This window comes from Castor canadensis, chromosome 12, assembly GCF_047511655.1.
Source record: "Castor canadensis chromosome 12, mCasCan1.hap1v2, whole genome shotgun sequence".
Classification (NCBI taxonomy): Eukaryota; Metazoa; Chordata; class Mammalia; order Rodentia; family Castoridae; genus Castor; species Castor canadensis.
The window spans coordinates 21,747,248-21,759,776 of record NC_133397.1 but is presented as its reverse complement, the minus strand read 5'-3'; the positions used below and the strand labels follow the sequence as shown (position 1 = coordinate 21,759,776).

General features: G+C 46.1%; 1 protein-coding gene across 16 annotated transcripts in view; it reads left to right on the top strand.

Annotated features, from left to right (window-relative positions):
• The window catches only part of Dtnb (dystrobrevin beta), a 269,435-nt gene that overhangs the window by 27,605 nt on the left and 229,301 nt on the right, over positions 1-12,529 (top strand). The window contains exon 1 of one of the 16 annotated variants that reach the window (XM_074049320.1): positions 5,348-5,521. The exons of the other annotated variants lie outside the window; for them this stretch is intronic. The gene's annotated coding sequence lies outside the window, so the exon portion shown is untranslated. Of the gene's footprint in view, positions 1-5,347; positions 5,522-12,529 lie in introns of those variants that run through there. 16 annotated transcript variants of the gene reach the window in all.

The window sequence follows — 12,529 nt, the reverse complement described above, 5'->3', positions numbered from 1 at the left end:
TGTCCCTCTCTACAGACCTGCCTCTTCTGGACATTTCATACACGTAGATCACACGTGGCCTCTGTGACTGGCTTCTGTTGCTCAGCCCACCGTTCACCCGTGTCGTAGCACGTATTGGCACTCCAGTTTTTCCTTGCTTAGTCAGCAGTGCTTCATTTCATGGATGGGTTGGCTGCATTTGATCCCCTCATCACGTCAGAGAGCTTGATGGTTTTTCTCTTTTTAGCTATTATGAATAAGGCTGCTGTGAACAGCCTTATTCATAACACGTGGGTTTGGGTGGGTGTTTGTTTTCAAGTCTCTTAAATAGATACCTAGCTGTGGAATTGATGGGTTACATAACAACTCACTGGGTAACATTTTGAGAAACTGCCACACTGTTTCCTGGAGCAGTGGCACCTTTTACCTTCCCCTCAATGTCCCAATTTTTCCACGTCCTCTCTGACACTTGTCATTGTCTGTGGTTTCAATGATAGCCATCCCAGAGCGGGGGAGTGATAGTTCAATGTGTTTGATTTGCAGCCCCCTGGCTGATAAAGTTGAGCTTCTTATATGTGCTTATTGGTCATCTGTAGCCATCCTTTAGGGAAAATCTCAAATCCTTTGCCCATTTTTTCAATTGGGTGATTTGTTTTACAATTGTGCTGTAAAAGTTCCTAGTGCATTCTGTAACCCCTTATTATATATTATTTGAAAATATTTTTATTCATTCTGAGGGCTGTCTTTCCATTTTCTTGGTAGCTTCCTTTGATGCATTGATAAATCCAATTGACATATTTTTTCCTTTTGTCATTTGTATTTTGGGTGTTACAGATTTGTTTTCTTCTAAGAATTTTATATTTTTAGCCTTATATTTAATATCAGAATACGTACCTCAGAATATGAGTGCATTTAGACACGCAGGCTTTAAAGAGGCAAGTAAGGTGAGATGAGGCAATTACAGCAGCCTTAATGCAATATGATTGGGGTCCTTAAAGAAGAGATCAGCATACAGACACATACGATATACAGGGGAGACTGTGCGTGGAAACGTGGAGAAGATGGCTAGTGACAAGCCAAAGAGAGGCCTAAGAGAACCAACTCTGCCATCAGTTCACCCTTGGCCTTGTGGCCTCAGAACCGTGAGGAAACACGTTTCTTTCTTTAAGCACACCAGTCTGTGGACTTCACTATGGTAGTCCTAGCAGACTAATGCTGAATCTGTTCTTGGCTGCGAGGTATTCTTTTCTTCAACCGGATGGCCCTTCTGTTTCTTTATGAAGTGCTTCCCTAAATTCTCTATTTCTTTTCCTGTAGTATAGAGGAAACCGCCTGCTGTCTTTTTTTTTTCCCCCCAGTGGCACTGGGGTTGAACTCAGAGCCTCACGCTTGCTAGGCAGGCACTCTACTACTTGAGCCACTCCACCAGCCCTTCTTTGTGTTGACTATTTTCCAGATAGGGTCCCACGAACTATTTGCCCAGGTTGAATTTGAACTGTGATCCTTCTTCTCTCTGCCTCCTGAGTAGCTAAGATCACAGGCATGAGCCACTGGTGACTGGCCTGATGTCTTTTTTGGTACTGGGCCTTGAACTCAGGACCTTCACCTTGAGCCACGCCACCAGCACTATTTTTGTGAACGTTTTTTTGAGATAGGGTCTCATGAACTATTTGCCCTACCTGGCTTCAAACTGTGATCCTCCTGATCTCTGTCTCCTGAATAGCTAGGATTACAGGCGCGAGCCACTGGTGCCTGGCTCTTGATGTCTGTTTTAATAAATACAATTTTATTTGAAAATAGCCATACCTACTTATTTATATATCTACCTGCTTGCTTTTGTGCTACATGGCAGAGTGGAGTAGTCAGATCACCAAACCTGAAATATTTCCCATTTGGTGCTTGCTGGCCCCTGCTTGAGGAGATGATTAGGAGGGGTTTCTAAGTGCAGCATTCCTGTTTTTTTTTTTTTGCAGCACTTGAGTTTGAATTCAGGGTCTACACTCTGAGCCACTCAACCAGCCTTTCAGGTGATGGGATTTTTTTCTACAGAAGGTCTCACAAACTATTTCCCCGGGCTGACTTCCAACTACAACCCTCCTGATCTCTGCCTCCTAAGTAGCTAGGATTATAGGCATAAGCCACTTGTACCTGGCAAGTTCTTGCCTTTAAATTTTTTTTTTCCCTAAAGTCTTGGTGTTTGACAAACAGCATGCATGGGTGGGTAAGTCCTTAGCTTGCATCTTCCCTCGTCGGGTTTCTAGGAAATGCTGTGTCACTACTTCTTGCTTTGTATGTTGCTCTTGAGAAACCTGATGGCAATTATTTTGGTTAAAAGACTCCATAATAAAATGCCCTAAAAAGAATGGCTTAAAGTAAGAACCATTTTGATTATAATTTTATAAGCTTTGGGTCAGGAATTTGGGTAGGGCTTGACTGGGTGATTGCGCGGCTGAGGTTACTCAGACTGGCCATCACGGAGCTCTGACTTCACTCCACTCAGCGAGGTCCTCTCCCTCTCCTTGTCTCAGGACCTTTCTGCAGGGAGAGAGATTTCTCAAGCAGCTCAGGGCTTTAAAAGTAAGTGTGTTCCCAAGGAGCAGGTGGCTATCAAAAGTTCATACGAGGGGGGAGAAATGACCCAAACAATGTATGCACATGTGAATAAACGAATAATAAAAAATAAAAAAAAAGAGTTCATGTGATCTGGGCTTGTAAATCCCAGAATTTACCCATTCTCTTGGTGAAGCGATTCACTAAGGTCAGCCTGGATCAAAAATAGTGATAAAGAGTTTATAGTCATCTTTAATATACTGCAGGCTAATTTTCTTACCCTTTTAAACAAGGTGAACTTTTTGTTTGACATTTTTATTATTTTTTTTACTATTATTATTTTTGTCTAGCAATTTTAATAGCAAAGCTCTCAGAGTCGATCATTCTCTGGCAACTTGCCCAGGTTCACCTGGGCCCTTCCGTTATTTCCAGAGAGTTTTTTTGAACTATAGCTTCCACACATGTGGAACAGATGACAGAGGTACCCGGTGATGGGATTCAGTGATTGTTGGATGTGGCAGGGAGAAAGGAGGACCTGGGGACTCAGGAGCATTTGCAGGCTTCTGAAGTGGGCAGTAGTGTAAACAGTTTCTGGCATGCAGAGCTTGAAGAAATCCTTGTAGGCTTGAGGATGTCCCAGGTGGAACCCGGAAGTGACCTGAGTTAGAGACAATGCATTTGGGAATTGCTGATCTAGGTGACAGATGAGACAAGCTGAGGACAGAATCCTGGTGATGGACGAGTGGTTAAAGGAGTGCCACGATGCCAAAGACGTTTCAAAAACAGCAAGGTGCTTGTGTTGTCAAGTGCCACTGAAAGTTCTAGTAATATGAGGACTCAAAAATGGACTGTGACATTTAGGATCAAATAAGTCACTGAGGTGGTGGGGTCAGAGTAAGGCTGCTGAGGTAGAGGTGTGTAGGTAACTTTCAAGACATTTGTGAAGGGAGGTCCGAAGGGAGTAGTCACTGGGTGGACTCTTCTTCCTTTTTGTCTTGGACGCATGCAGAGGATGGAGGAAAGACAAGCAGGCAAGAGAAGTTGACACTCTTGGAGTCAGAGGGGAGGGAATGAAAGATGTCTGGGAAGTTTTCTGAGGATGGGTGGTGATGATGAAACACAGAACGGAGATGGAGAGATGCTAAGACGTGTATTTAATTTCCAAACTGGGTGCTAGTGGTACACGCCTGTAATCTTGGTTACCTGGGAGATCTGGAGATCATTGTTCAAGGCCAGTCCACGAAAATAGTTTCAGGGACCCCATTTCCAAAATAACCAGAGCAAAATGGACTGGAGGTGTGGTTCAAGAAGTAGAGCACCTGCTTTGTAAGTGTGAAGCTCTGAGTTCAAACCCCAGTTCCACCAAAAAAAAAGTTAATTTCCAGAGTGATTTACAATAGTCCAGCTCACATTTTGAAATGACTCTGGTTTCAATCAATAGAACAAACACGTGAAGCAACATTTGCATCTTTATTTACACTGCTACACGTTTTCTTCAAAGGACACAGTCAGTGTGTTAACCTTTTCATGCCTTCTGGGTAGTGGGTGCTCAGTAAATGGTAAAAAATAAACTAGGTGTCTCTTAGCTGTAGTCTAGTATCTTAACATGGTCAGAACAGAGTCACAACCCTGCAACAGGGAGTCCTCAAGCATGCAACATATTTACATTACTCATGTGTGAAAGGTGATATATTTTTTTAAAAGAACCTATTTACTTAAAGTTGGTTATCAGCATTTCCTTTACCATGAGGAGTTTAAAAATAGGGAGATGAGAGAAGGAAGGGGGTGTTCTAACGTCAGATAGCGGGCAGGTGATGCAGCAGGTGACACAATGCCACCATAAGGTGCCCAAAGTTGTGAAGCCCAGCGTGCTGGCCTGGGTTGTCTTCACTGAACTGACGTTACCAATAGGTAACAGGAATCCTGAATAATGTTGAGAAAATTGACCATTTGAACCATTAAAAAAGGCTTAGCTGTTTCTAATTTGGCTCTATCTCCTATATTTCACACGATTTGGAAAGAATTCTATAAAAACGGGATAATATTTAAAGCAAAACAAAAAGGTTCTGAGCTGGCAAATCGTGGCCATCCCCTGCTTCTTTGCCTTGCCGTTTTCCACCTAGGACTTCTTTTTCTTCCTTGGAGGCTGAGCACAAATGCCCTCTTCCAGAGACCCCCTCTTCCAGAGACCCCCTCGGTGCGTGCAAGCGGAAGCAATCGCTCGCTCCCAATCCTCCCACAGCATCCGGCTGTGGCTTAGCCTTGGACGTTTACACCGCTGTTTCCCCCTTCAGTTACGCGCTCCTGGAGACCAGGGCAGTGACCGCGACCTTGTGCCGGAACCGCACCTGGTACAGGCTGGGCGCGGAGTCGGTGTTTCAAGCTTGCTGAGTCAATCTGGAAAGTCACCGCGGGCAGGATCCACGCTCGAGGCGCGGATGAATGATTCACGGGGGTTTCTTTGCATTCTTTACCCGGTAGTCACGCCGTCCGAGCATCCTGCGGGCCCGGCAGGTAGCCTGTGGAGCTGGAGCGCACCTCCACTCAGGCCAGACGTGGGGGCAACTCTCCACGCGCAGGGAACCCGGGAGGGGGGCGAGCTGGGGGCGGGGCTGCCATGCTTCGGGGGCGGGGCCCTAAAGGCACAGGGCCCGCCTCCCGCCCCCTCGCCTCCCGCCCCCTCGCCTCCCAGGCGCGGCGGAAGCCCCGCCCCGGCCGCGCGCTCGCAGGCGGCGCGCTCCCGCCCCTCCGCTCTCCGCCTCGCGCCCTCGCGCCCTCGCCCTCGCGCCGGGGGCGGGCTCGCTGCGCGTGCCGGGCGGGGAAGCGGCGCGAGCCGGGCGCTGGGAACGTTCGCCGCGGGGGCGGCTCCGGGGCCTGAGCGGGCGCCGCCGCCGCCGCCTCTGCCGAGGGGTTGGGCCCGTGGAGGCGGAGGAGGCTGCGGCCGCCGGAGACCTTCCCGACGCCCCCCAGCTCCGCCTGGGAAGTGAGCCAGGTGGGGAGCCCCGCGGCGGCCGCCCGGCCTGCGGGAGCGGAGAGCGGGAAGGGAACGCTCGCTGCCTCCCGACCGTGGGCGCCTGCGGGGCGCAGGCCGGGGGAGGCGGGGACGCGGCGCGGCGCGATCGGCCCTGGGGCAGCAGCCAGCCCGGGGGATGCTGGGGAGTAACGGGGTCCCGGGCTGGGGAGAGGGCGCCGGGCGGGAGCAGAGACTGGGTGCGGGCGCCGGGCTGATGCTACCCGAGCCCGGCTCGCGGGGAGGGGGTTCAGCGTTAGGTGCTGAAGGGGGCGAACGAGGTAGGTCCTGGCAGAGGGCAGGTGAGGCAGGCCCTGGTAGAAGGACGGGAATTTATTTCCGATCACCCTAAAACAGTCCCTCCACCTCCCCGCCCCCCCACCCCCGGTGCCCAATAGCGAACCTGCCCACCGAGGTCACTCTTGAAAGTGTCCCGAGAGGAGGAGGGAGGATGCAGCTGAAGAATGCTTGCTGTTAAGTTCCTGTGCCAGGCCTTGGGATTTGGGAGACCTTCCAGCATTCTTAGCAAACCTTGATTGATTACCTGCCGCGCAGAGAAAGCCGCGGTCCGCACTGGGGCCCCGTAGTAGTAGCACAACGCGACCATAATTTTATGATGAAGTGCTGACGATCTGGCTGTGAAGGCATGTATATACAACGCAAAACGAATTGAATTTTATGTCTCCAGTCCTGTGCACTATAGGTCTTTCATCTTTTCCCAGTATTGGGAAATTGGAGCTGTAAATTGCTTGGTTTGGGGAGAAAGCAGGAAGGTCAAAGAAAGCTTGGAGGAGGCATTTGGGAGAGTTTGGAAGGCTCGCTTCGTGAAATGTAGAGGAGAGGGGGGAGGGAAGAAAGTTCCCCACTTTCCCAGCTAGAATTAGGCTCATGACTGCTGACTGCTAAATGTTCAGGCTGCGGCCTGGCTCACAACAGCGCAGTACCTGCCTACCGCGCGCTTGAGTGAAGCAAGGTTCTGCTACATTTTACACGGAGCAGTGTCAATCACTATAGTGTTACAGATGGTTGATGGACTTCCCCTCTTCCCCAAGTTCTCCCTCTTTCTTCTTGCTTTATGAGGTGACCCAGAGTCTTGGGGCCCGGCATGTTGAAGCCATGGCCAAGTCAGTGGACCTGCGGTTGTTTGTGGCGGTGCTTCCACTTGCCGCGTTTCTTGCGCGTTGCTGTCAGGTGCTTGGTCCTTGGGCGCTGGCCCGTCTTTGAGGAGGACCGAGAGTGCTTTCATCTAGGGAACACATTTTCATTTTTATTCTCCTCGGATCTTAGACCTGTAGTAAGAGGATGGTTTTGTGTCCGCGCTTCTGTAGGCCTGGCATTCTCCCTGTCCTCTGCCTTGGTTGGACTCTCCAGTTCCAGGCTGCTGTTTCCCTTCCCTGGGTTGCAGTGCCTGTTGGGTTACTTTGTCTGCCAAATTAGAACTTGACCTTTTATGAGTTCTCTGAGGATTTTTATCAGACATAAGTGGAATTGCCTTTGAAGGGGATGATGTAGTCAAGAAACTGCTGGGAAGGTTTTTGGTTTCACTAAATTTTGCCTGAGAGATAATTTCTATTTATGAATAGAAAATTAGACTTAGAACCTATATGGAATTTTGAGTTGTCATTTATTTTATGTCCTTGATAATTAATTTCTCAGGGCCTTGATTTCCTCATGTACAAAATAAGCATAATGCTAATCCAAGTTTGGCATTGTATAGAAAGCCTTGAAGACGTAGTTTAATTCATTTCATTTCTGTGCTCTCAGGGTACAACCAGCAGGTGTTTCCTAGTGCATGTTTTTGAGCACCTGGGTTCTACAGTTTCAGGCTCTTACAATGATATTTTAGATATTTAATTTATATTTATTTCAAAATCAGTTTTTTGATATATAATTTACCTAGGATAAAATGCACAGATTTCTCATGTAGACTTGGATGTTTTGAAAACTATATATACTTTGTAGCCATTATCCCATTCAAGAAGTAGAGATTGTTGTCTCAAGGTAAGTTTCCCTTGCTGGTTTGCAGCTACCCCTGCCCCTCCCCTCCCTCTTACCCTTCCTCCCTTCCTTTCTTTTGGCAGTACTGTGGTTTGAACTCAGGGCCTCATGCTTGCTAGGCAGGTGCTCTACCACTTGAGCCCCTCCCCCAAGCCGTTTTGCTTTACTTATTTTTCAAGAAGGGTCTTGAAGGGTCTTAAGGAGCCTGCCTCACTATGATCCTCTTGCCTTTGGCCTTCTGTGCAACTGGAACCACAAGTGAGAACCACTTATATGGCTTATAGGTTGAAATGGCGTCTCTGCCTCCTGAATAGCTGGCATTATTATTTATAGTATGAACCACCGCACCTGGTTGCCATTTTATTTATTTCTGTTATACAAGCATTAGATCTGTGGTGTCTGGCTGAGCAGATTGCATACTGCCCAGCTTTAGGGATGCTGTTTGCCTGGTAGCCCCTGGAGTTGTAGTGTGGTCTGTGCGGCTCAGAACATATACCTGCTTGTAAAATACTCAGACAGTGCAGACAGAATAAAAGCCCTCTTGACCTCCCTTGTCTACAGAAACTGCAGTTTTCAGTTCATTGTACTCTTTTCAGACCTTTCTGTGTGCCTTTTTATGTATGGGTAGGTAATACAGAAAAAAAAAAGCATGAACGTTGGGATCTACATGAGTTGTCTTTACTATGAAATCTCTTATGTAGTACGTATTATTCAATAGTGTAGTTTATTTAATCCTCTCTTCATTGTTCAGTGAGTGCAAAGCAGAACTGCTGCATCAAAGGGGAGCACATGTAGAAACTGTAACTTATGGAGGTGTAACAATGTTGCTTCTGGTAGATGTGGTCTTTTCATTTTTTACTGGGGAGCCTGTTCACTTGAAGATTTAAATCACTGTTTATGTATCCTTTCACTTAGTGAGAGCAGTTAGTTTTCTTTGGATGGTGATTCTTTGATGGATACAGGTTGCAAATGCACCCTACCAGCCTGAGGCTTTTCCTTTCCCTTTTGTTGACATTGTTTTTTGTTGCATATAAGTGTTAATTTCATATTTATGAAACATTTCTCTTACGTGGCTTGTGTGTGTGTTTTAAGGAAATTTTCTCTACCTCAGGTAAGAATTATATATTTCTGTATTTTCTGGCTCCTTTCCCTTAGTAATAGGCATTTAAGATCCCTCCATATCTGTGTATGGCTTCATAGGTCATTTCTTTTTAACAATGAATACTAATTGTATGGAAGTACCAGTTTGTTCCTTCATTCACCTACTGAAGGACATCTTCCTTGCTTCTAATTTTTGGCAATTCTGAATAAAGCTGCTATAATCTTCTGTGTGCAGGTTTTTTTGTAGACACATATTTCTGACTCACTTGAGTAAATACCTAGGAGCTTGATGCCAAATCATATGGCAAAAATATGTTTGCCTCTGTAGGGAACTGCTAAACTGGCTTCTGAAGTGACTGTACCATTTTGCATTCCCAATGATTTTGGGAAGGTACCTAGAAATTGAGTATTTGTCAAGTTCATCTGGAGTGAATTTGTTTTTAGTGCTTGCTGTCGTGGGCTGTCTTTCTTGGCAATGTATCTCTTTGTGTGTTTGAAGTTTTGATTTGCAGACTTATTTTGGGTGTAAGTGCTTTTAATTTTGCTTCCTATCTCCGCACTCACCCTTCTGTTTATGAAGGTATTTCAGGTATTCATTGACCCATGGACCTCAGCCTAGAATCGGATAAGATAATGGTGGGCCAGGGCTCCTGCCTATGCAAGTAATTGGGTTATTTTGGATCAGCTCATAGCCTGTCTATCATGGTTCGGTTCCTGGTCATGAGTCTGTTTGAATCTTACCATTCTGCTAAGCCCAGACCATTATATAAGCTGTCATTCGAGGCAGAGACTGGCAGCAGTGTTTGTGAGCTTCCTTTTGGCTCCAACCTCATCTCTGGCCTTTAGCAGACACAAGTTTCCTGCTCTCCACCCTGCTTTGCCTTGGGTCCTCATCACCCTGCAGAAAGGACAGTGCACGCTTGGCCCAGCAGACCTACAGCTTCACCCTGCTCCCAGTGTTCTGCTTCTGGTTCAGATGGAGGTTTATCTTGTTTTTGAACCTTATGTTTCTGGTTTTTATTTAAAAATTCTCTCTGTTAATATGTGTTGGAGCACAGAGGTGCCTCACAGTGTCTACTTACCAGCTGCTTTGACCAGAAGAGGCTCTGCTGTTGACTTTATGCCACTTTTTCCCCTTCTTATCCATCACCTGGCCTTTCTAGTACAAAAGTTGAATGCCAGTGATGGTAATGGGCATTTTAGTATTCTTCCCAGTGTTTCACTATTAGGCCCCCCTGAAGGTTTCTGGTAGGTGTCTTTTGTCAATTTAAGGAAGTTTTCTGCTGTTCTTGGTTTGCATTTTTATTGAGGATTGAATTTTATCAAGGGGATTTTTGGATATTTGTTGAAATTATCAGTTGTTTTCCTTTGAGTATGTTAGAAATAAGACAGGCCTTTTTGCATTGTAGTTAAATGAAAGACATGTATATGATTTTCTCTTTTCTTACCAATTCTTTTTTTTTTTTTTGACAGTATTGGGATTTGAACTCAGGGCCTCAAGCTTGCTAGGCAGGTTCTGTACCAGTTGAGCCACTCCACCAACCCTTGTCAAATCATTTTTAACAAACAAACAAAAGCCTTTGAAGGCTTTTGTTACAAAAATTTTGATACTGAATTTTTGTATGTTGATACTACTGCATATGAGTTAAAATAGGACTGAAATGCTGTGATGATCTGGTTTGAACTAAGTATCCTGTACTTCAGCTTCACTATGATCAAATAGTGCCTAGTAAATAAATAATAATAGCTAGCACTTAGTAGGCTCTTATTTTGTGCCAGGTATCGTGCCAAATGCTTTACACGGTTTATTTAATAGTTGCCACAGTCCTGTGGGGTTTATATTTAGCTATTCAGAGGTCTGGATAGTAAAAGTGTGCAGTAATTGAATGGTTTTTTTTTATTGGATCCTAGAGAATGCCATCAGATTTATAAAAAGAAAATCTCACACCTGTAATCCTAGCTACTTGGGAGGCAGAGGCCAGCTGGGGGGAAACTGTTGTAGAGACCCACATCTCAACCAAGCTGGGTATGTTAGACTATGCCTGTCATCCCAGCTACTAGGAAGTGTGAATCGGATTGTGCTCCAGGCCAGCCTTGGCGTAAATGTGAGGCACTATTTGAAAAATACTTAAAGCAAAAATGAAAGACCCTATCTGAAAAGTAACTAAAGCTAAAAGGGCTGGGGGCGTAGTTCAAGTGGTAGAGCTGCCTAGCAAGCACGAGGCCCTGAGTTCAAACTCCATAGTGACAAAATAAACCCCAAAACAAAACCAGCCAAACATACAAACAAACAAAAAACCCCCCAAAATTTGTAGGATTTTCTGTTTATTTTCCCTGGCATTTCTCTTAATCTGAAGAGAAGTATTAGAGGAAGGGTTTTGGAGAATTTTTTGAATTAACAAGGCAGTTCTTGTTCTTGCAAGTGTGTCTGGTTGTAGCTAAGCTTTTGTTGGTGAGGATCTCATCTGTCACTGGCTTCTGTGTTAAGCAGAAATCCAGTGGGGAACTGGCAAGGCCTTGCTGGAAGATGTGAACTTGCACAAGAGCACAGATACCTGCATGCTCTGCGTAACTGAGAGTAGCAGCAGTGAAGAAGCTAGCAAACAGATTCTAAGGAAAGAAGGCTGCTTAACCTTAGGCGTGGTGCACAGATGGTCTAGATACTTCCAGAGTTTTCTCTCCCTTCCCTTTAGTCTTTACTGTGACGGTTACTTAGCTCTGCCTCCAGACTGCCTCCAACTCTGGAGCACTTTGTCCTCCTGGAACAGAGCAAACTGTAAGGCTTGTTGTGCTCTGCTCCAGACCCTATTAACTGCACCGCAGTTTGGGAGCTGGTTTCTTTCCTTAGTCCTCGACTCCTCCTGCTTGCCTTGGAGAGAGTGATGTGTCACAGGGGGAAGAGAATGGGCTTTGGAGTATGTCACTGGCTAACTATGCAAATGACTAGCTTTAGAACTGTAGGTCAAGTTACCTACTTACTTAAATTTCCAACTTCTTTATCTAATCTTTTATTTTTTTGGTGGTACTGGGGTTTGAACTCAGGAACTTGTGCTTGTTGGGTAGGTGCTCTGCCACTTGAGCCATGCCCCCAGACCTTTTAGCTTTATTTTTTGCCCAGGGCCAACCTTGGACCATGATCCTTCTGAGTGTGACCTCCTGTGTAGCTGCGATCAGAGGTATGCACCACTAGGTCTACCTTATTTGTTGAGATGGGGGTCTTGCTAACTTTTTGGTCTTGGTGGTACTGGGTTTGCATTCAGAGTTCCCTGCTTGCTAGGCAGGTGTTCTACCACTTGAGCCACTCTCCCAGTCCTTTTGGTTTCAGGAACTTTTTGCCTAGGCTTGCTTCTAACTGCGATCTTCCCAACTCTGCATCCCAAGAAGCTGGATTACAGGCTTGAGCCACTGTGCCCAGCCGTTTTGTCTAATTCTAACATCCATAATCCCAAATTTGCTCTCTCTCTCTCTCTTTCTCTCTCTCTCTCCCCCTCCCTCTATCCCTCTCCCTCTCCCTCTCCCTCTTCTTCTCCCCCCTCCCTCTTTCCCTTTCTCCTTCTCTGTCTTTAAAGCAGTGGTCTTGAACATGGGTGGACTGCGAAATGATCCTCCGGGCAGGGTGTCACAGGAAATCTGAGCAATTAGGTTTTCCTGATGTCTAAGGAGGAGGGGGAGAGCTGAAACTGTGTGTGATGCTGTGCCTCAGTGGGGAGGCTAGGAGTCTGAGGGGACAGTTGGGAACCCCTTAAGCTGGGTGGCAGCAGTGTGACTGTGTTTTCTCAGTGCTAGAATACATTGTGGTTCACTTCCACCTGTTCTAGTGGTCTTTCAAATTATAGTATCTTATTTGAATGAAGTGAACCTGGCTAAATACACAGGTGTCTTAACCAAATT